General features: G+C 39.3%; 1 long non-coding RNA gene across 1 annotated transcript; it reads right to left on the bottom strand.

Annotated features, from left to right (window-relative positions):
* Positions 1-4184: 4184 nt before the first annotated feature.
* LOC125573659 lies at positions 4185-8572 on the bottom strand. The gene is made up of 2 exons (XR_007314158.1): positions 8428-8572; positions 4185-4361 (listed from the first exon to the last, which is right to left on the bottom strand). It is a non-coding gene; the product is annotated as an uncharacterized LOC125573659 (long non-coding RNA).
* Positions 8573-14336: the final 5764 nt, after the last annotated feature.

Below are 14336 nucleotides of genomic sequence, written 5' to 3'. Positions count from 1 at the left end.
TACACCACATCAATGATAATCAAACTGAGCTGAAGCCCCTATCTACTGTACATCAGACCAATGATCATCAAACTGAAGTAAGCACCTTATCTAGTGCATTTAGACACATTTAGACACGCTAATGAAACAAAGCAAAGCCCCTCCTTCACAGTACAGAAGACTGATGCTAATCAAACTTAGCTATGCCCCTTATCCATTGTACATGAAACCCTTATTCAACAGAGCTGAGCCCCTTATCCAATAATAATCAAACTGATTTAAGCCCCTTGTACACTGTATATTAGACTAAAACTACTCAAAGAAAAGACCCATATCCCCTCGACACCTGACCAATTAAATTCAGACTGAGCTGTGCCACTTATCAACTGTACGACAAACAAATTATAATCAAACTGTACAAAGCGACTTATTTACTTGAAAACAAGCCAATAATAATCAAACTGAACTAAGCAACTTATCCACCACACACCAAACTTATGCTAATCAAACAAAGCTCAGTCTGTTATCCACAATACACGAGAGCTAAACTAACTCAACTGAGCTAAGCCCCTTATCCACCGCACATCAAATTGAACTAAGCTACTTATACATCGCATGCTAATCAAACTAAACTACACTGTTTGCCCCTTATCCACTATACACAAGACTTAGCTAGGGCCCCTTATCCACTGTACAAATGACCAACGCTAATTCAACAGAGCTAAGCCCCTTGTCTACTGTTCTTCAGACAAATGATAAACAAACTGAATTAAGCCCGCCTATCCGCTGTTTATATGACCGGCTCCAACGAAACTGCTCTAAGCTCCTCAGCACTGCACAAGCAGCCAATGCTTCTTAAACTGAGCATAGCCCATTACTCACCGCACACCAAAATGACGCTAAGCAAACTGAGCCAAGCCCCTTATCCACCGCACATCAAACTGAGCTAAGCCCCTTATCCACCGCACACCAAAATGACACTAAGCAAACTGAACTAAGCCCCTTATCCACCACACACAAAACTGGTGCTAAGCAAACTGAGCTAAACCCCCTTAAAATCCACTGCACACCAAACTGACACTAAGCAAACTGAGCCAAGCCCCTTTTCCACCGCACATCAAACTGGTGCTAAGCAAACTAAGCTAAAGCCCCTTAAAATCCACTGCACACCAAACTGACACTAATCAAACTGAACTACGCCCCTTATCCACTGCACATACTGATGCTTATCAAACTGGGCCATTTCCTTTATCCAATATACACAGACCAATACTAATCAAACTGAACTAAGCCTTATATTCACTGTACACAAGACCAACTCTAATTCAACTGAGCTTAGCACTTTATCCATTGCACACCAGACTGATGCAACACAAGACCAGCACTAACTCATTTAAGCTAAGCCCTCACCACAGCACACCAGACCACAGACAAATACTAATCAAACTAATAAAGTACCTTAACCTCTGTACATCAAATTAAACTTTACCACTTATCCATCACACATCAGACTGATGCCAATCAAAGTGAGTTAAGCCCCTCAAACACTGTACACAAGACCAACACTGACTCATCTGAGCCAGGGCCCTCAACACAGCACACCAGGCAAATGATAATCAAACTGAGCTAAGCCCCGTATCCACTGTAAACCAATATGAGGTAAGCCCCATCTGCTCTACAACAAACCAATGATAATCAAACTGAGTTATCAGAACAATAATAACCAAACTGAACTTAACACCTTATCCACTGTACACCAGACCAATGATAGTCTAATTCCCTTATCAACTCTACATCAAACAAATATTAATCAAACTGAACTAAGCACCTTATCTAATGCATTTAGACAAACACGAATGAAACCGAGCAAAGCCTCTTATCCACCACAAACAAGACTGATGCTATTCCAACTGAGCTTATAAGCCCCTTATTCACCACACACTAAATAATGATGCTATTTAAACTGAGCTTAAGCCCCTTATTTACTACACACCATACTGGTGCTATCCAAACTGAGCTTAAGGCCCTTATTCACACCACACACCATACTGATGCTATTCCAACTAAGTTTAAGCCCCTTATTCACCACACACTATAATGATGCTATTTAAACTGAGCTTAAGCCCCTTATTCACCACACACTATACTGATGCTATTCCAACTGAGCTTAAGCCCCTTATTCACACCACACTGATGCTATTCCAACTGAGTTTAAGCCCCTTATTCACCACACACTATACTGACGCTATTCCAACTGAGCTTAAGCCCCTTATTCACTACACACCATACTGATGCTATTCCAACTGAGCTTAAGCCCCTTATACACCACACACCATACTGATGTAATTCAAACTGAGCTTAAGCCCCTTATACACCACACACTATACTGATGCTATTCCAACTGAGCTTAAGCCCCTTATTCACCACACACCATAATGATGTTATTCAAACTGAGTCTAAGCCCCTTATACACCACACACTATACTGATGCTATTAAAACTGAGCTTAAGCCCCTTATACACCACACACTACACTGATGCTATTCCAACTGAGCTTAAGCCCCTTATTCACCACACACCATAATGATGTTATTCAAACTGAGTCTAAGCCCCTTATACACCACACACTATACTGATGCTATTAAAACTGAGCTAAAGCCCCTTATTTACTACACACCATACTGGTGCTATTCAAACTGAGTTTAAGCCCCTTATTCACCACACACTATACTGATGCTATTCCAACTGAGCTTAAGCCCCTTATTCACCACCCACCATACTGATGCTATTCAAACTGAGCTTAAGCCCCTTATTCACCACACACCATACTGATGTTATTCTAACTGAGCTTAAGCCCCTTATACACCACACACTATACTGGTGCTTAATCAAACTGGGCTTACTTATTCACTACACACTATACTGATGCTATTCAAACTGAGCTTAAGCCCCTTATTCACTACACACCATACTGATGCTATTCAATCTGAGCTTAAGCCCCTCATTTACTACACACCATACTGATGCTATTCAAACTGAGTTTAAGCCCCTTATTCACCACACACTATACTGATGCTATTCCAACTGAGCTTAAGCCCCTTATACACCACACACCATACTGATGCTATTCAAACTGAGCTTAAGCCCCTTATTCACACCACACACTATACTGATGCTATTCCAACTGAGCTTAAGCCCCTTATTCACCACACACTATACTGATGCTATTCCAACTGAGCTTAAGCCCCTTATTCACTACACACCATACTGATGTTATCCAAACTGAGCTTAAGGCCCTTATACACCACACATTATACTGATGCTATGCAAATGTTAATGACACTGAATTAAGCCCTTATCCACTGTAAACTAGACCAACACTAACTCATCTGAGCTATGCCCCACCAGGACCTAGTGTTTAGAATTAAGCCCCTATCCACTGTTCATCATCAGACTAATAATAATCAAAACAAGTTAAGCTCTTATCCACTGTTTATACGATCAGCTCTAATAAAAATGAGCTAAGCCCCTCAGCACTGTATAAAGGCCAATGCTAAGCAAACTGAGCTGACTCCCTTATTCACTGTACAGAATTGAAATGCACAACACACCAGATACTGATGTCCAACACACACCAGATTCTGGTGCTTATCAAACTGAACCAGCCCATATCAACTGTACATAAGACTGAGCCAAGCACCTTTTCCATCAAATTGGACTTAAGCCAGTTATCATCAGACTGATGCCTCCAGTTATATCATCAAACTGAGCTAAGCCCCTTGTACACAAGACAATCCTAATTCAACTGAGCTTAGCCCCTAGCCAACACACAAGGGGCCAATGCTAATCAAACTGAGCTACAAGTGCACTTTACGTCAAATTGAACTCAGCCAGTTATCCATCACACACCAGACAAATGCTAATCAAACTGAGCTAGTATATGGGAACAATAATAATCAAACTGACTAGGTCCCTTATCAACCACACACCAGACTGATGCTAAGCATACTGAACTAAACCCCCTATTGTACACAAGACTGAGCTAAGCACCTTTTCCACTGTAAACCCAACCAATCCTTATTTAACTGTGCATGGCCCCTTATCCAATAATAATCAAAATGGAATTATGCACCGCACACCAGACTAATGCTAAGCAAACTGAGCTGAGCGCCTAATCCATTGTACACAAGACCAATGCTATTCAAACTGGGCTAATCCATATATTCACTGTACATAAGACCAATGCTATTCAAACTGGGCTAATCCTTATAATCACTGTAGTTGAACCCCATATCTGCTGTACAGGTGACCAATGCTAATCAAACTGAGTTGAGCCTCTTATCCACCACACACCAGGCAGGGCAGTAGAAGTGATTATTTAACCTGAAAAGGAAAAAAAAATAATAAAAGTAACAGTTATTGATTAAGCGCCTTTTTGTAGAGGTTATATACAGTAAAAAAGAACATGCAAAACAACAGACAGGTGATACAACTATTGCAGGTAGACTGGGCAATTCCACATGAGATATGCAATATCAAGATTTTTTCAAATTACATTGAGCCTTCCAAACCATTGAGCCTTATGAAAATGATAAAATATTGAGAATTTGGGTTCACGCCCATTTCACAGGGCTCACTGAAAAAGGGGCTTGTGCCTTGGAGTGAAAAAAATTCCAGATTTCTCACTTGTTTCCGCATGAGGACCCATTATTGTGGACATTACTTAATGTCCACAACGTTGACATATTTAAGTTTAATTTAGGAAAAAAGCTTCACATAAATGTAAAGAATCATTAAAATTCATCTTTTAGATACATGCATCTTTTATGTAAAAAATAAAAATTGAGAATATCTATCCTACTTATATCATATTTTTTTTCAAAAAGAAAGGTTGATTTTTATGTTATCTCTGCAATATTTCTATTTATTCAATGAATAAAAAAAACTGGATGTCATTTTTTTGGGGAAAGCTACAGTACGACTTTTGCAGTGAATGGTATGAGAAGCAATTTAAAGTAGAATTAGAAACAAATGTCAATTTTTGTCTTTGGATGTGATGCACAACAATCATGAACAAAAAGAATGCAAACATCATGGAAATCGTCATTCTCCATACACAGAGCTTCTGGAATTACGCAAAAAAAAAACCCTCAAAATTACGCGGGATTCTTTACTAAATTATGCGCTAAATTACACGGAATATCAACTGTTACGCCCAAACTACATTTTGTACCGAAGGAAAGCACGAAATAACTTGAAAAGGTGATTTTTTTTGTGTGAAAATAGGCAAGTTTTCATTGGCTCCTAGCTACCAGCCTATAAAAAAAGGTATTTTATTATTAGTCCTAGGCCTTCGCAGTTTAGCAAAGAGCACCTAGTCATTTTATTTGTTTACGAAATTCCGTTTGAAACATCGCACTCTTACGAAGAATATCTCTCTTTTTTTTACGAGAAATAGAGGTAAGAACCCATCAGCTGTGCAATTAAATGTTTTGTCTTTCAAAATTTATCCAAATTATGTGGGATTACGTGGAAATTTGTGGATAACGCGGATTACGCGGAAAAAGCCAAATTACGCGCTTCCACACAAGCGCGTAATTCCAGAAGCCCTGCATACATGAGACGTAAGACCAAAACAATGAGCTTGTCACAAGTTTGAAGAACAAGAGGCTAAAAGTAAACATAAAGGAGAAACTTTTACATTTGGAAGGCCAGCTTAAAGTCACTTTGTTCTCTATAAAAATAGAAAAAAATGTGCACTCTATAAACAAATGGAGGGTTCAACTTTGAAATAAATATGAGTGTTTGCATAACTTGTATAAAATATTTGGATGTTTTGGATTGGACAAAAATCCACATTTATGCTGTTTTAAGTATGAGCAGAGCTTGATGTGCCCTAAAATTGGATTGGGATGACTTATAACTTCTGGTTTAGGGCTGGATTTCAATAGAAATTGTTGCTGATTTGCTTCAATGATAATGCTATGGAGAACATTTCTCATTTCTTATTTGAGAGAAGTAGGTACTATACCCATTATAGACCACAAAAATTGATGGCCAGGAAATTTAATAGAAAACGGTCGCAAGATAGAAGTATTTTACTGACCATATTATCAAAAGCTCTTACCTAATATCAGACTTCTTTGTGAGAGTAATACAAAAAAAATGCAAGTATTTTAACTGTAACTAAAATACCACAGCCAATAATTGTTGACGAATTTAGTTTTTAAAAGTCATGTTTGTAAATGTGTGACGGCTCAAATTTATGTTGAATAATTCAGCAAATGTTAGACTGTCTGATAATACAGTAGGTTGCAAGGGTAAGGTACTGTCCAAACAAATCAGGAATACAGAAAGAGAGGCCAAATTGCATCCTGAGACATCAACAACAAAATGGAAGGTTTTAAAACTCGCCATGAGGTGCATGAGTAAAGATTATTTCTTGTTTTGGGAATTATAGCCAAATTCGTTGTTGTGCGACCTCCAAAAATCCAAAATCCCTTTCTTTGTTTGATAATGGTGCGTAGTCAATCAAACCAAACAATCAAAAACAGCTGCAATAAACACCAAGTCTTGTAAAAAGCTTTGGAAAACATTGTTCTCTAAATGTCAGTTCTTTAACCTGATGAGTCAGTTTTCAGCTTGTTTTCCTGTGAAGTGAGATTTTTATGATTTTTTTGTGCAACTGTCCAATAATAGGTACCGTCTGAAAATAGGTATGAGTACCTTAAAGGTTCTGTAACACCCTATATCAAACAAATTTCATTATCCTCTTTAACAAATATTCTGGCATAGAATAAAAATATTGTGGTCAATTTGTTTAAAAGCCATGTAAATGTTTATTCATATTAACATTATATACAGTCATAAAAACACTAACAGCTTTCTTAACTTGAACTGTTTTAATATTAGCTTATCTATTTGATAACCCATTAAGCATTGTGGGTTATGAGACATGGGCTCCTTAGCAGTGTGGTATGCCAGTTCAGGAAGAAAGGAAGTAATATAATGGTTCATTGTCCTTGTGAAAATGCCAAAAAGTCATGAACAAGATGTTCAGCAGAAATCGCAAGCTGTGCACCAACTATCAGTGTAATGGTGAACGGCTAAGACGGAAAGATGCCGAGAAATGGCAATTTCTAGTGAGAATTCGCCCCAATTCAGAAGGAAATCTGTGCAGTTATGGCTTCTTTTTTAATAAAACTGTACCTGTATCTCCTTAAAAGGAAACAGTGTGAACAGGAAACCATTTAACCATTTCATAATCCCATGACAATTAAAGACTTATTAGAGATGACATTAAATTTTAACAAAGAAGCAGTAAGCTGTTCCTGCTGTTCATTGATGAGTGTCAGCAGATAAGTCTTGTTGTTTTCTCTTGAATTTGTAGAGTTATCATAGATAAATACACACATTTTTTTGTCAAACAGTTCCTCTGACTTGATTTCAGAGGTTTGCAATAATGCACGGTTATTGATTAAATCGACCAAATCATGATAGCTACACAGAGGAAATCTTGCATGTGATTCACCCCGAGCTTACATAATATTCTATCTAATCCTTGCAATACTTTGAAGCTTTGAAAACTGTTTGGTAAACTGGCAAAACCGAAAGTGTACAACGTTCTGCTACCAAGCTGCCATTTTGAACTATTGGTTTACTGCGAATAAAATGCCAGAGTGGCCTGGAGTCGAATGTTTTGATGGCCAATGTTAATCCATTTTTCCCCTCCTTCCCAAACTGGCATTCTCCCCACTGCTTAGAGCTTAGCTGCTTAGTGTATCCAACCGGAAGTAATATTGCAAAAGTGAAAAGGTAAACTTTTAGGCCAAAATGGACAAAAATACCACAATATTCATATTGGTTGCCAGATTTGCTAAAGATGACCCCCGAGGTGTTAACAGGAACTAATGAACTAGGTGTTCACATAGTCATGTTTGGGCTGAAGAAAACAAATGTGCCATATGACTGTCAATTAGTTTAACTAAGACAAAATGAAGATGCAGTAAACAAAGCATAGATATTAAAAATAATACCTAAAATCGTCAGAAATGTGAAATGAAAGCCCGTTTAGATTTGAAAGGCAATTAAAAAAAACGGTTCAAATTTTAATTTGGATTTTTCGCGCTTATTTTAAAAGGTGTCATTAAGTACTCAGTATTGCGCGCATGTACAAACAACAAACTTCAAAAATTTATAGCCTGCGTAGCGGCTATAAAAAAATTATCGCTTCAAAACCTATCCAAACATTGCTTATTTTTCGTTTTGTTTCAAGAAAGGTTGATGAGTAGGTTATGTTATATATAGAGCCACTTTATTTTATGCTTGTCTTTACGGAGCTACGCACTCACTGAAGAAATGAATAAATTTTGTTCGGCTCGAGCGAGGGCGAGAATACAAGGTTGAGGATTAGTTAATAAAACAAATCACGATTATCATTTAAACTTACCTTCCGGATATGCTCCAAAATCTTTATACAACGTATTTAGAAGGTAAAAATGGATGTTTAACTTCGGATGGTGGATGATTTTCGATGATGAAGGATCGTGCAACCACGGCTCGTCTCGAAAACAGTTCTCCAACTCAAACTGTCTTCAGATAAATTGTTGCCAAGGTAACACTACAAATGATATATACCACAGGAGTCCCGTCGAATGAGCGTGCATTATTCCTTCTGTATCTCAACGATGTATTTATCGATTCTTTTATTAATGCTTATTTACTTTAACGAAAATTTAAAAGACCTGCCAACTAATCTTCAGATTATATAATAAAGAGGTATCTCAGAAATTATGAAAAAATATAAAACGTAGAAATCGAGGATCAATGTTTTTACAGCCTAATAGTGACTGGGTGTTTCCGAAACTTTAAATTAAAGTCCGTATAACCACCTTTCACTAGCAGAAAGAAACATTGATAAGCTTTCAAATTATGAAAAGGAAATTGAATTTGATTGAGATTTAGGTTTTCTACAGAACTTTGAAAATTGATGGTCATTTTCTTGGCCGCACAAAACGGGGATTGAATCTTAGGGTACTATCGTTTTCTGTTTTAGCAAAGAAGTCTAAACAACGCTTTTAAATAATATCGATCAACCACTCCTTTGTTATTGTTTAATACAGTGGTTTATTTGCAAAAAAAACTTCAACATAACAATCCTCGAATGAAGTCTGATACGTTATTGACGATATTTGATCGAAAATATTTTGGTTACTCGCTTGAACTAGCTGATGGAAACGGATGTTTTGTGTGATTCGGCATTAAGTAGGAGTATAAAATGGTGGCGTGATTAGCCTTCTTTAAGCTCGTAAAAATTCTGAGGCGGCAATCACAAAATAATAACTCGATTTTGCATTGCTACCTACACTAAAAAAATTGCATTGCTACCTACACACTACCCAAAGGAAAACGGAAGACATGTGAAGGGAATCATCACAGGTAGCTCGAGCAATTTATTTATCTCTATTGAGTAAACATAAACACGAAAAAGAAACAAAAGACTTATCGAAGAGGAAAGTGTTGTTTAGGGCGTTAGCCCTTATTGACAGCAAAATAGACCATCCCCATTCACAGTAGGGATTGTTAAAAATAACTCCGTTTGCATAGATTACACCGTGTATAAGAGTGCATCATATATGTTTTCGCAAAAGTATTTGCATTTGTATTTGTGTGTGTGGTAATCCCCGTAGCTTAGATAACGCATTTGGTGCGGACCTACGGTTGTACAAGATTATCCGTGTGCGTGTTACTCTACGTAGCTTAGATAACGTGTCTGGTGCGGTCCTCGTAACTACGGTTGTACAAGATTATCCGTGTGTGGTACTCTCCGTAGCTTAGGATAACGTGTCAGTTGCGGTCCTCATAACTACAGTTGTACAAAATTATCCGTGTGTGGTAAACTCAGAAAATCACCTAGTAAGCCCGCCCCGATAAGCTCAGGTCAGGTTTCACCTCGATTTGACATGTAGCTGTCACCGTGCGCCTAAAAGATTGTAAACAACTTTGCGAAGTTATTGGAAGTTTTGCTACAACATGAGACTTAATTACTTGTTTTTTAGTCTTTTTTTAAAAAAAGTGCCTACGCTTAACGTGATGTTTGGTGTCTCAGCTGTCTAAAAACATCGAGAAATCTAGGATTTCTCATTAAAACTCATTCATTATTCAGCCAATCTATTCATAAACTTTGAAAATTATAAATAATTACCTTATCGGGAGCCGGTAAACAACCAGCGTTAAGAAACGCATTTCAGCACCCGAAAAAGTATCCCGAAAAATCCCCCGGTAACCTAACGGGTCCGGTAATTACCGGTCCTTTTCAGAAACGACCCCCTTATTATGTGGTCCCCATAACTACGGTTGTACAAGATTATCCGTGTGTGTGGTACTCTCCGTAGCTTAGATAACGTGTGTGGTGCGGTCCTCGTAACTACGGTTGTACAAGATTATCCGTGTGTGTGGTACTCTCCATATCTTAGATAATGTGTCTGGTGCGGTCCTCATAACTACAGTTGTACAAGATTATCCGTGTGTGGCACTCTCGATAGCTTAGACAACGTGTCTGCGGTCCTCATAAAAACGGTTGTACAAGATTATCCGTGTGTATGGTACTCTCCGTAGCTTAGATAACGTGTCTGGTGTGGTCCTCGTAACTACGGTTGTACCAGATTATCCGTGTGTGTGGTACTCTCCGTAGCTTAGATAACCTGTGTGGTGCGTTCCTCGTAACTACGGTTGTACAAGATTATCCGTGTGTGGTACTCTCGATAGCTAAGATTACGTGTCTGCGGTCCTCATAAATACGGTTGTACAAGATTAACCGTGTGTGTGGTAATCTCCGTAGCTTAGATAACGTGTCTGGTGCGGTCCTCGTAACTACGGTTGTACAAGATTATCCGTGTGTGGTACTCTCCGTAGCTTAGGATAACGTGTCAGTTGCGGTCCTCATAACTACAGTTGTACAAAATTATCCGTGTGTGGTAAACTCAAAAAATCACCTAGTAAGCCCGCCCCGATAAGCTCTCCAATTCCTGTTATCTTCGGACCGAAAACAAAATCCTGCTGACAGGAGCACAAGAGCTCCCGTAAATGTACCGGGAATCGCATCTTATGCGAAAAATGGTACCAAAAAATCGATGTTTTTTCCTAATATTCATAGCTGAATTCATAGATCAATTACTCATCTTCAGTTTGCTAAGTTTTGATAATCAATTTGTTGCTTTTTTGCTATCAAATCTCGCCATTTTCAAGTCGTGTCGAATTGTAGGAAGTTTTCATCAGAGAGGAATAGAAACCCTTCCAATGCTTTTACAGAACCCGGTAAGAAGAGGACCAATCACGGCTAACATCATTTTATGCGATCACTTATCGGCCAATCAGGTTTCACCTCGATTTGACATGTAGCTGTCACCGTGCGCCTAAAAGATTGTAAACAACTTTGCGAAGTTATTGGAAGTTTTGCTACAACATGAGACTTTATTACTTGTTTTTTAGTCTTTTTTTTTTTAAAGTGCCTACGCTTAACGTGATGTCTGGTGTCTCAGCTGTCTAAAAACATCGCAAAATCTAGGATTTCTCATTAAAACTCATTCATTATTCAGCCAATCTATTCATGAACTTTGAAAATTTTAAATAATTACCTTATCGGGAGCCGGTAAACAACCAGCGTTAAGAAACGCATTTCCGCACCCGAAAAAGTATCCCGAAAACTCCCCCGGTAACCTAACTGGTCCGGTAATTACCGGTCCTTTTCAGAAACGACCCCCTTATGTGGTCCCCATAACTACGGTTGTACAAGATTATCCGTGTGTGTGGTACTCTCCGTAGCTTAGATAACGTGTGTGGTGCGGTCCTCGTAACTACGGTTGTACAAGATTATCCGTGTGTGGTACTCTCCATATCTTAGATAATGTGTCTGGTGCGGTCCTCATAACTACAGTTGTACAAGATTATCCGTGTGTGGCACTCTCGATAGCTTAGACAACGTGTCTGCGGTCCTCATAAAAACGGTTGTACAAGATTATCCGTGTGTATGGTACTCTCCGTAGCTTAGATAACGTGTCTGGTGTGGTCCTCGTAACTACGGTTGTACCAGATTATCCGTGTGTGTGGTACTCTCCGTAGCTTAGATAACCTGTGTGGTGCGTTCCTCGTAACTACGGTTGTACAAGATTATCCGTGTGTGGTACTCTCGATAGCTAAGATTACGTGTCTGCGGTCCTCATAAATACGGTTGTACAAGATTAACCGTGTGTGTGGTAATCTCCGTAGCTTAGATAACGTGTCTGGTGCGGTCCTCGTAACTACGGTTGTACAAGATTATCCGTGTGTGGTACTCTCCGTAGCTTAGGATAACGTGTCAGTTGCGGTCCTCATAACTACAGTTGTACAAAATTATCCGTGTGTGGTAAACTCAGAAAATCACCTAGTAAGCCCGCCCCGATAAGCTCTCCAATTCCTGTTATCTTCGGACCGAAAACAAAATCCTGCTAACTGACAGGAGCACAAGAGCTCCCGTAAATGTACCGGGAATCGCATCTTATGCGAAAAATGGTACCAAAAAATCGATGTTTTTTCCTAATATTCATAGCTGAATTCATAGATCAATTACTCATCTTCAGTTTGCTAAGTTTAGATAATCAATTTGTTGCTTTTTTGCTATCAAATCTCGCCATTTTCAAGTCGTGTCGAGTTGTAGGAAATTTTCATCAGAGAGGAATAGAAACCCTTCCAATGCTTTTACAGAACCCGGTAAGAAGAGGACCAATCACGGCTAACATCATTTTATGCGATCACTTATCGGCCAATCGGGTTTCACCTCGATTTGACATGTAGCTGTCACCGTGCGCCTAAAAGATTGTAAACAACTTTGCGAAGTTATTGTAAGTTTTGCTACAACATGAGACTTAATTACTTGTTTTTTAGTCTTTTTTAAAAAAAAGTGCCTACGCTTAACGTGATGTTTGGTGTCTCAGCTGTCTAAAAACATCGAGAAATCTAGGATTTCTCATTAAAACTCATTCATTATTCAGCCAATCTATTCATAAACTTTGAAAATTATAAATAATTACCTTATCGGGAGCCGGTAAACAACCAGCGTTAAGAAACGCATTTCAGCACCCGAAAAAGTATCCCGAAAAATCCCCCGGTAACCTAACGGGTCCGGTAATTACCGGTCCTTTTCAGAAACGACCCCCTTATTATGTGGTCCCCATAACTACGGTTGTACAAGATTATCCGTGTGTGTGGTACTCTCCGTAGCTTAGATAACGTGTGTGGTGCGGTCCTCGTAACTACGGTTGTACAAGATTATCCGTGTGTGGTACTCTTCGTAGCTTAGATAACGTGTCTGTTGCGGTCCTCACAACTACGGTTGTACAAGATTATCCGTGTGTGGTACTCTCCGTAGCTTAGATAACGTGTCTGGTGTGGTCCTCGTAACTACGGTCGTACAAGATTATCTGTGTGTGGTACTCTCCGTAGCTTAGAAAACGTGTGGTGCGGTCCTCATAACTACGGTTGTACAAGATTATCCGTGTGTGTGGTACTCTCCGTAGCTTAGATAACGTGTGTGGTGCGGTCCTCGTAACTACGGTTGTACAAGATTATCCGTGTGTGGTACTCTCCGTAGCTTAGATAACGTATGTGGTGCGGTCCTCGTAACTACGACTGTGCAAGATTATCCTTGTGCGTGGTACTCTCCGTAGCTTAGATAACGTGTCTGGTGTGGTCCTCGTAACTACGGTTGTACGAGATTATCCTTGTGCGTGGTAATCTCCGTAGCTGAGATAATGCATTTGGTGCGGTCCTCATAACTACGGTTGTAAAAGTGTATCTGTGTGTGTGGTACCCTCCATAGCTTAGGATAACCTGTCAGTTGCGGTCCTCATAACTACAGTTGTACAAGATTATCCGTGTGTGGTACTCACAGTAGCTTAGATGACGTGTCTGGTGCGGTCCTCATAAATACGGTTGTACAAGATTATCCGTGTGTGTGGTACTCTCCGTAGCTTAGGTAACGTCTGATGCGGTCCTCGTAACTACGGTTGTACAAGATTATCCGTGTGTGGTACTCTCCATAGCTTAGATAACGTGTCTGGTGCGGTCCTCGTGACTCTTTTCATAGTTTTAGATTGCGTCTGGTGCGGTCCTCATAACTACGGTTGTATTAGATCTTGTAGATTATCTGTGTGTGGTACTCTCCGTAGCTTAGGTAACGTGTCTAGTGTGGTCCTCATAACTACGGTTGTACAAGATTATCCGTGTGTGTGGTACTCTCCGTAGCTTAGATAACGTGTCTGGTGTGGTCCTCATTTTACTGTTGTACAAGATTATCCGTGTGTGGTACTCTCCGTTATTCGC

Source organism: Nematostella vectensis, chromosome 1 (assembly GCF_932526225.1).
Source record: "Nematostella vectensis chromosome 1, jaNemVect1.1, whole genome shotgun sequence".
NCBI classification, from domain to species: Eukaryota; Metazoa; Cnidaria; class Anthozoa; order Actiniaria; family Edwardsiidae; genus Nematostella; species Nematostella vectensis.
Note: the sequence above shows the minus strand (reverse complement) of the source record. Positions and strands in the feature narration are given on the sequence as shown.